General features: G+C 39.4%; 1 pseudogene; it reads left to right on the forward strand.

The window, feature by feature from the left end:
* Positions 1–7,111: 7,111 nt before the first annotated feature.
* LOC128282171 (uncharacterized) lies at positions 7,112–10,443 on the forward strand (annotated as a pseudogene).
* Positions 10,444–10,877: the final 434 nt, after the last annotated feature.

Here is a 10,877-nt window from a genome sequence, read left to right on the forward strand (position 1 = left end):
ATCTCACCTTTCTAAAGTTACAAAGAAGTAGATCGAAGCCATAAATTTCATATCCTTGAAGTTACATTGGAATAGATTGAAGCTACAAGGCGATATCATAAGATGCAATGGAGTGAACCAAAGCTACAAGATGCGGTGGACCTGAAAAGGGACTAACTAAACAAGAAGAGTTCTAAAGCAAGTCAAGACCTAGCAAGACCAGCAAATTTGGTCTTCTTGAAAGTCTTTGCTCTATTCTGTTGCACGACAATGAGCAAAGAGGGCACTGTAGAAGCCCAAATTGCCCGGGCCCGATTTCATCAAAACCCAACCAAACCTCTAAACCCACTAAAACCCTTAACCCATGACCCATTTACATCTACCCAAACCCATTACAAAACCCAAATATTAAACCCAATTCAAAAGCCCATTAAGCCCCCCCAAAAAAAAAACCTAACCAAAAAAAAAAGAAAAAAGAAAAACCTAACCCAAAAAAAAAAAACCTAACCCAAAAAAAAAAACCAAGAAACCCTAGCCACCTAGCCACTTTCCCACTTGCCCCATTTTTCCTCCCATTTTTGATATCCATTGTCTACCACCACCACCTACAAAATAGAAAAAGAAATAATAGAAAATCATGTAAAAGATGGCTATAAAAAGCCATTCAAAAATCATGTAAGGAGAGGGATTTTTACAAAGATTGAAAAAAAACACAAAAATCCCTTCAAATTTTGAACACAAAAGAAACATCAATAAAAAGGTTGCATCTTTTTCTTTTTTCCTCTCCTTTCGAATCTTTCTTTTTTCTTTTTGTATGTTGTTTTTTTTCTTTCTTTATATATACATATATTGTTAAAAAATTTACCTTTTTCCTACCACCGTATGGTGGTTTAAATCGGCGGCGACCGACGATCGACCGGTGACCGGCCCCCCTTGGCCGGATTTCCTTTCCCCCCTCCCTTCTCTCTTCTTTCCCCCTTCTTTTTTTTAGGTATTTTATATATATTATGTATATATTTTTTAATGCCATTAGTTATATATTTCTTATGTATATATTCTTAAATACTATTATATACATATATATATATTTTAAATACCATATTGTGTATATATTATTATTACAAATTATTACTATTGCTAGTATTATTATAACTATTATTATATTAGTGTATATTTTATGTACATATATATATATATATATATATTTGCACATATCATTATTTTATATTATTGTTGTAAATTTTTATGTATATATTTTATGTAATGCTTCCTAATATTTTCTTTTATTGTAGATATTATTATTATTATTACATACTTTTATTATATGCATATATATATATATATATGTATTTTTATGTACATATTATTATTTTATATTATTATTACCAAATATATCATTTTTCCTATTTTATTATTAGTACATGATTTGTTTTTATTTTGTAAATATCATTATTATTGTTATTCTAATATTCTAGTATTCCATGTTAATATTTTTCATTAATGATATCATTTTTTGGCCCTTTATCTATTTTTAATTTCTCACTTTAGGAATATTTTTCTCATGTTTTAATTAATTTCAAAAATAAGGCAATGTACCGATTTAATATTAAGCCATCGATTTCATCGCTATGTTGGGTGAAATTAAATTTGTGTTAAAAACGGACACCCTTTCTAAAAAAAATCGAAAACTAAAATTATCATTTTCAATCGGATCACGATTAAATATTATATTGAACTCGTATTTTTGAAAATCAAGTCAACACATGTTTATGAGATACCAATTTTGGGCGTCGCGAGGGTGCTAATACCTTCCTCACAGAATCGACTCCGAACCCCAATTTTTCTTTGGACTTTCACGTGACCTAAATTTGGCCTTCTTTTTGTTTTAAAATAATTTTATTAGGTGTCCGATCACACCTATAAAAAAGGATCGTGGCGACTCCTTTGTTAATAAAATCGAAAGTTGGTTTTCAAATGTTTAATAAATCGCCACAATTAGCGACCAAGCGAAACTAAAAAAAATTTTTTTACGTCGCTACAGCTGGCGACTCCACTGGGGACCCTTTTTGAGAGTCGTGTCTGGAATTAAACTCGTGTTGTCAAAATTTTCAAAGTTCCTTGTTCAAATTAACATTTAGTCGTGATCCTCAAATTTTTTGTTTTCAAAAAATTATGCATTTGCATCGTGTTGTATATATTCTAACTTGTTTTATTCGGTTGTTTTTCAGCTTAAAATTTCGGTGATTTTAGTTTTGGTTTAGTTTTTTAAATAAAACGTAAAGGTTTGTGAGTTTCTCCCCACACACCGTGCACGAGCATCTTTGCATAACATGAGCTCTATGCCCGGGCTCCGTCCGTTTAAGTGAAAGTAAACTCTACGCCTTCGTGAGTTAACTCGTCCCTCCGCACAGGCTAGTGAATACTTTCGGGTTACATATGACTTATGCTTTCGTGAGTTAACTTGTCCCTCCGCATAGGCATAAGTAAATGTGATCCCTCGAATTGAACTTGTGAACCTATGATGGGCTATGACCGAAGCGTCGTACTAATCTTAGCAGATGACAGTACGGACAATTCGAGTACCTATCTAGAACCAAAACTGCATATAGTGAACCGTATGAGCCACTCAACTAGAGCCATGCTGAACCTCCGTCCGTTTCGTAGTTACCAAAATAAGTGCGCGGGAGGAACGCCTCTTACCTTTTGCACTTTCACTTTTTATGCGAGGGAATCGAGTCCATTGGACCAAGTAGCTTAATTTGTTAGATTTTCCACAGTTTTTCTCTGATCATATGTGTTGTGCTAACCAAGGTTATTTGTCTGTATTTCTATTTTTCATCATGCATCATAGGCATCTTGTTAGGAAGGTGTTGACTGGAGATTGGTTGCCAAAAATGGGTTTCTGATGGAGGAGTCAATTACACGAGTGATCGAAATGTTGTGTAATAGACTCTTTTGATTAAGGAAATGCCTAAATAGGGGCTATCTTGAAATTAACACCAATTTTTTTGAATTTCTTTCATGACTAACATTCATTTGTCATTCATCCATTCATCTATTCATTGAATGTACATATCACCATAATCATTCACTAAGGCTAAAACCGTATAATCCGCAGTTGCAACACTCCAAGTCTGGAATCACGCCATTCTTATAGGACGTGCCGAAAAACTAGAATTATGGAAGCCGAGTTCAATGAAAGAATTGAAAGAATGGAAAGGACCCAAAGAGAATTGCAAGAGCAGTTGACCAAGTCACAACAGGAAGCAAGAGATATGATGTTAAGATCTCGAGAGGAATCGCTCGAGCAAAGAGATCAGATGACCAAAATGATGGAGATGATGACAACTTTGGCCAAAGGAAAAGGACCCGTGTAGAACCCCGATGTTATGGAACCTCAGTTAAGAATTCACCACGATCAGGATCCACTCTATCCCCCGGGATTCACTCCACCACCCGCATATACAACACAAAGAGGGTATACTCAAGGGGAACCCACAGTCTTGGAACAACGACCTATGCCATCTGCTCCACCCACTAACTGGGCAAGGAATATTCGTGTCGAACCTGGGGCAAGCCTGGCCGATCCACTAGTTCCGATCCGAACGACCCAAACAGAGGTAGCCAAGTTGAAATTGGATAATCATGATGCAAAATATAGAAATCTAGAGGAAAGACTCAAAGCAATAGAAGGCACTGAAGTCTTCTCCGCACTAGGTGCCAAAGAACTCAGTTTGGTACCTGATCTAATCTTGCCTCCGAAATTCAAGGTGTCTGATTTTGAAAAGTATGATGGGACAAGGTGCCCAAAAGCACATCTCATCATGTTCTGTAGAAAAATGATCGGTTATGTGAACGAGGATAATCTACTTATACATTGCTTTCTAGATAGTCTAACAGGGTCAGCTCTTCGGTGGTACAACCAACTCAGTAGAGAAAAGATTCGATCCTGGAAGGACTTGGTGTCGATTTTATGAAGCAAGACAAGCATGTGTCGGATATGGTGCCAGACCAGATGACCTTACAAATGATGGAGAAAAAGCCATCAGAAACCTTCAGACAGTATGCGCAGAGATAGAGAGAAGTTTCGGCCCAAGTGGAACCCCCACTAACAAAAACAGAGATAACCGTTCTCTTTATCAACACCTTAAAGGCGTCATTTTATGACAAATTAGTGGGAAGTGCCACGAAAGAGTTTACGGATATTGTAATATCTGGTGAGCTCATAGAGAATGTCGTCAAGAGCGGTAGAATGGAAGGCTCAGAAGGTTCAAAAAGGGCAGCACCTATGAAGAAGAAAGAACCAGAAGCCCACATGGTGGGAATGGGAAGCCGTTATGCCTCTAATCCATATCCGAACCAACCCCGACCTCGAAATTATCCACCTCCAAATTTCTATTATCCCCCTCAAAACCCTTATTACCAAGCACCACCTCCTTCCTATCCCGTTTACGCCACGAACAACCAAAGACCCATCACCTCATTCCCACAAAACACTATACCCGCTCAAAGCCAACCTAAAAATGAACCAAGACCAGCAAGGCCCAATCCCGAGAGACAGTAATTCACCCCTATTCCTGTGTCGTACGGGGAACTGTACCCAAAACTTCTGGAGAAGCAATTAATATCTCCCCATTACATGGCACCCCTTAAACTTCCATACCCGAAATGGTACAATCCAAATGCTAGTTGTGCATACCATGCCGGGAACCAAGGGCACTCTACGAAAAACTGCCTGGCCTTCAAAAGGAGAGTTCAAGGACTTATCGATGCGGCTATTCTGCGATTTGATGGCACTGGCGGTACATCCGGGAACCCATTCTCAAACCACGCCGAAAGGAATGTGAGCGCAGTAGGAGAGGAGGATAAACGACAAAGTAGAAGACAGGTTTCTAAAATAAGAACACCTCTGCAGAAAATCTGGGAAGTGCTAGTTGAAAAGGGTTCGCTTTGTCATCTTAACAGAGTATTCGAGGGAAGGAATACAAAATATCCAAGTTTTTGTGAATTCCATAGTATTGAGGGGCACGATATTCAATCCTGCGAAGAGTTCAGGAGATTACTGCAAAATATAATGGACAATAAAGAGATTGGGATTTTTTATAAATGCGAAGAGGCCAATGAGAAAGAAGTATGTACCTGCGACAATCAATCGTCAGGTTGTCCGTATAGCGTCGACCGATCGTTAATAATTTATTATGACGCGAAGAAAGAGCCGGTGAAGCCAAAAATGATAATCGAAGTACCATCTCATTTCCCTTATAAGAACGATAAAACAGTACCGTGGAGATACGATGTTAATATTGTCACACCGGAAGTTGGAAATTCCAAATCCATAACTGAAGATGTGGGATAGGTAGGTCATTTTACCCAAAGTGGATGGTGCTATTCTAAAGAAATTGAACCGGTAAAGAAAAATAGTGACTCGAAGCAAAAAGGGAAAGCAGTGATGCACGAAGTCGAAGTCGAGCAAGAAATTCCACCCGCAAGAAACTAAAAGCACGTGAACGAGGAAGAAGCTCAGAATTCTTGAAATTTATCAAGCACGATGAGTATAGTGTGGTGGAACAATTAAGCAAGCGACCAAAGATGAATCTCGGTTTATCTCTACTCTTAAATTCAGAGCCACACCTGAACGCTTTACTGAAGGTGTTAAATCAAGCTTACGTAGCTAACAACATATCCGTTGAGAAGCTTGATAGGTGGGTTAACAATCTGAATGTGGACAATTTTATCTCTTTTAGTGATGATGAGATACCACCAAATGGTAGAGGCTCGGTGAAAGCGCTGCATATCACGACTCGCTGCAAGGGCTACATAATACCAAACGTGCTCATCGATAATGGGTCAGCGTTAAATGTGATGCCATTGGCCACACTTTCCAGAATATCGATGGATTTGTCCTACTTAAGACCCTGTCATTCCATGGTAAGGGCATTTGACAAGACAAGGCGAGAAGTTATGGGAAAGATTGAGATCCCTCTGGAGGTGGGCCCTTACATTTATGATGTCGAGTTCCAAGTCATGGACATTACACCCTCTTATAACTGCCTTTTGGGAAGACCCTAGATCCATTCTGCTGGAGCAGTCCCATTATCCATCCATCAAAAGGTGAAATTTACCATGGACGGTTGTTTGGTCACTGTCGAGGGAGAAGAAGACATTGTCGCATCTGTCTCTGCCGATGCACCGTACTTGGAAGTGAACAAAGACGCATTGGAATGTTCCTTTCGATCCCTTGAATTCGTCAATGCCACTTTTGTTGTTGAGGGAAACAGAATTCCGGTGCCAAAACTGTCGAGAAATACTAGAATGGGTGTCAAATTGACCGTAGGAAAGGGAGCTCGAGCGAGAAGAGGTTTAGGGAGATATCTACAAGAAATAGTCAGGGCTTTAAAGCCAGTGCACCACAAAGCCCGATACGGTTTGAGGTTCCAGCCAGACATGCGTCAAAGAAGAAGACAGTAGAAGAAAGATCAGGAAAGAAGGATCGCAAGAACTTTGGGCCGAGAACCAAAATGGGAGCCCATAGAATACCCTCCTTTGTCAAAAACATTTACATCTACGGGAATGATATGCCCTGGACAAGATGATCCACGAAACATGTTGGGGTTAATTGAAAGGGGTTTTCAGAATGTCAGTATAAATGTCATTGACAAAGGGGCTGGTGCAAGTAAAGATGTCTCGAGGATACGCCATTGCCCTCCTGGTTTCATGATGAACAATTGGACTGCCGAAGAGCTTCTTGTAGTTTATAAGTCTTCAAAGTAATGCTCAAACATTAACATTCTATTGTGTCCTTAGATATAATAGAATTCTTTTGTAAGAGCTTGCATTTACTCTTTATCATTTAAATGAATATCAATGAAGATGCATTTCATCACGATCTTTCGCATTATCACTAATTTCATAATCATCTCCTCATAGCCTATCTGTACATTTGCCTCATACCATGCCATAACATTTCATTTGTTGGTTCCAATACTTGGATGCCCCTCTATAGTCTCCTTTTTCATTCAACTTTCAGTGCTCGGATGTCAACAAAGATGAACAAACCTCATTATGAGTCCCAAATCGATTTTGAGAAGGTTGTTTGTTTAGGAGAATTCAAAGTCAAGAAAATGTCAAGACTATGTCTCGCCTCGACTTGCTAAGAATGGTGGAACAAGAGGATAAACAGATTTTGCCTCATCAAGAATCCGTTGAAACAATAAATCTGGGAACTGAAGAAAGGAAGCAAGAAGTGAAGATTAAGACTTCTATTTCAGGGGGTACCAGGCATAATTTGATTGCTTTGCTCCGCGAGTACAAAGATGTATTCGCATGGTCATATCAGGACATGCCAGGATTGGATGAAAATGTAGCGGTCCAGAATGCAAGCCCATTCAACAAAAGCTAAGACGGATGAGGCCTGAGATGTTGTTGAAGATAAAAGAGGAAGTCAAGAAGCAATTTGATGCTGGTTTCCTACAAGCCTCCAAATATCCAGAATGGGTGGCTAACATAGTCCCGGTGCCAAAGAAAGACGGTAAAGTACGAATGTGCGTAGATTATCGTGATTTGAATCGAGCAAGTCCTAAAGATAATTTTTCCTTACCACACATTGATACGTTGGTGGATAACACAGCAAAACATTTATTGTTTTCTTTCATGGACGGATTCTCGGGGTATAATCAGATCAAGATGGCCCCTGAGGATATGGAGAAAACTACCTTCGTAACAATGTGGGGAACATTCTGCTACAAGGTGATGCCATTTGGGTTAAAGAATGCTGGAGCAACATATCAGAGGGCTATGGTGACGTTATTCCATGACATGATGCATAAAGAAATAGAGGTCTACGTCGACGATATGATTGCTAAGTCCCGAGGGGAAGAAAAACATGTAGCGAACCTGAAGAAGTTGTTCGACAGACTGAGAAAGTTTCAGCTAAAGCTCAATCCGTCCAAATGTAAGTTTGGGGCTATCTCAGGAAAATTACTTGGCTTCATTGTCAGTGAGAGAGGCATTGAAGTTGATCCAGATAAAATAAAAGCCATTCAAGAGTTTCCACCCCCGCGCATGCAAAAGGAAGTCAGAGGATTTTTAGGGAGATTAAACTACATCGCCCGATTTATTGCTCAACTTACCAACCAATGCGACCCAATCTTTCGACTCCTTCAAAAACATAATCCCGGAGAATGGAACGAGGAGTGCCAAGTGGCTTTTGACAAGATAAAACAGTATTTGTCTAATCCTCCAGTGCTAGTACCGCTAATGTCGGGAAGACCATTGATATTATATTTGACTGTGTTCAAGAATTCAATGGGTTGCGTACTGGGGCAACACGACGAGTCAGGAAAGAAAGAAAAGGCGATCTACTACCTCAGTAAAAAGTTCATTGAATATGAGGCAAAGTATTCATCCATTGAAAAATATTGTTGCGCTCTGGTTTGGGTAGCTCAGAGACTTAGGCAATACATGTTGTATCATACGACATGGTTAATTTCAAAGATAGTTCCAATAAAGTATATGATGGAAGCACCTGCACTCTCAGGAAAAATGGCACGGTGGCAGATCTTACTATCAGAGTACGACATCGTCTATGTGAGTCAAAAGTCAATAAAAGGAAGCGCAATAGCTGACTTTTTGGCAACCTGAACAATGGATGAATATGTGCCATTGAGATTTGAATTCCTGGATGAAGATTTGATGTGCATTACAGAAAAAGAATATGAGTCACCAAAAGAGAAGTCATGGAAGATAAGCTTTGATGGTGCATCAAACGCATTGGGGCACGGGGTTGGAGCAGTCTTAGTATCGCCAGAAGGGAACCATTACCCACTCACTGCCAGGTTGAACTTCTTCTGTACTAGTAACATAGCGAAATATGAGGCATTTATCATGGGACTTCGTGCAGCTATTGAACGAAACGTCAAAACTTTAGAGGTATACGGAGACTCAGCCTTGGTGATTTACCAAATCCGTGGAGATTGGGAAGTGAGAGACTCGAAACTGGTTAAATACAGTGACCTAGTGGCAGAATTGATTAAAGAATTCGAAGAAATAACTTTTAATTACTTCCCACGAGAAGAAAACCAGTTAGCTGATGCCCTGGCCACGTTGGCTTCAATGTTCAAAGTGAGCAGAGAAACTGAAATAATGCCTCTTCAAATGAGCATATATGAAGTCCCTGCCCATTGTTTCAGCATTGAAAAGGAGCCAGACGGACGGCCATGGTTCCATGATAACTTAGAATATATCAAGAATCAAAAGTATCCTGAACAAGCAAACGAGAACGACAAAAGAACAATCAGAAGAATGGCAGCGAGATTTGTTCTTGATGGGGACATCCTGTACAAAAGAGGAAAAGATCAGGTGCTCTTGAGATGCGTAGATGCTGTTGAGGCTAGAAAAATACTTGAAGACATCCATGAGGGAATTTGCGGGACACATGCCAATAGTTTCACTATGGCCAGGAAGATTATGAGACTCGGATATTACTGGCTGACGATGGAAAGCGACTATATTAATTTCACACGAAAATGCCACAAATGTCAAATTTATGGTGATAAAATTCATGTAGCCCCTTTGCCTCTTCACGTCATGACTTTTCCGTGGCCTTTTTCTATGTGGGGCATAGATGTTATAGGGCCAATTTCCCCAAAAGCTTCTAATGGACACCGATTCATTTTTGTGGTTATTGATTACTTCACAAAATGGATAGAAGCTGCATCGTTTGCCAATGTGACGAAGACCTTAGTTTGCAGGTTTTTGAAAAAGGAAATCATTTGTCGATATGGTTTGCCTGAAAGAATCATCTCAGATAACGCCTTGAATTTGAACAACAAGATGATGAAAGAAGTGTGTGAGCAATTCTAAATAAAACATCATAACTCCTTACCCTATCGCCCAAAGATGAACGGAGCTGTTGAAGCAGCCAATAAGAATATTAAAAAGATTATTGGGAAAATGATCGAGACATATAAAGACTGGCACGAGAAGCTACCATTTGCTTTGTATGCATATCATACATCTGTGCGGACATCTACGGGAGCAACTCCTTTCTCTCTGGTCTATGGAATGGAAGCTGTGCTACCCATCGAAGTTCAGATCCCCTCTCTACGAGTCTTAATAGAATCAAAACTAGAAGAAGCAGAATGGGTTCGAGCTCGATATGACCAGTTAAACCTTATTGAAGAAAAATGTCTGCAGGCAGTCTGCCATGGACAGATATACCAGAAGAGAATGATCGCAGCCCATGACAAGAAGGTATGACCAAGAGAATTCCACGAAGGAGAACTCGTGCTGAGGAAGATTCTCCTAATACAAAAAGATTTTCGAGGAAAATGGGCGCCAAATTGGGAAGGTCCATACGTCGTAAAGAAGGCATTTTCGGGCGGAGCTTTGATCCTCACCGAGATGGATGGGAAAGAGTTACCGAGTCCAGTAAATTCAGATGCTGTAAAGAAATATTATGCTTGAAAAAGGAAACCAAGATGAAAACCCAAAAAGAGCATATAAAAAAAAAAGAAAGAAAAAAGGGTGATCAAGGTGAAAAGGGCGCCTTGATTAAACACAAAAGATTAGGATGAAAACCTGAAAGGGCATTCTAATGAAGCAAACCCGGGCTTAAAGAACAAGGCGTTTTGAACGGTGGGTCAAATAGTGAGACTACCGTATTTGAAGCATTTCTGAAAGCTCGAAATCTTTTACGCAAGAAGCATGCTCGAAAAGATTCTTGATTGAGGAATGTGGAAGAGTTCATGCATTGAATATCTAGAGCATTTGTATTCGTTGAATGCAATCCCTTTTCTCTTTATGACACTCTTTTACTATCATTGGTTAATTTTATTTGTTTGCTACATTTGAAATGAATAAATGTGAGGTATCCTTTTGTCCCTACCTGACCATTTTCA

The sequence above is a fragment of the Gossypium arboreum genome, chromosome 10, assembly GCF_025698485.1.
Source record: "Gossypium arboreum isolate Shixiya-1 chromosome 10, ASM2569848v2, whole genome shotgun sequence".
Lineage (NCBI taxonomy): Eukaryota > Viridiplantae > Streptophyta > Magnoliopsida > Malvales > Malvaceae > Gossypium > Gossypium arboreum.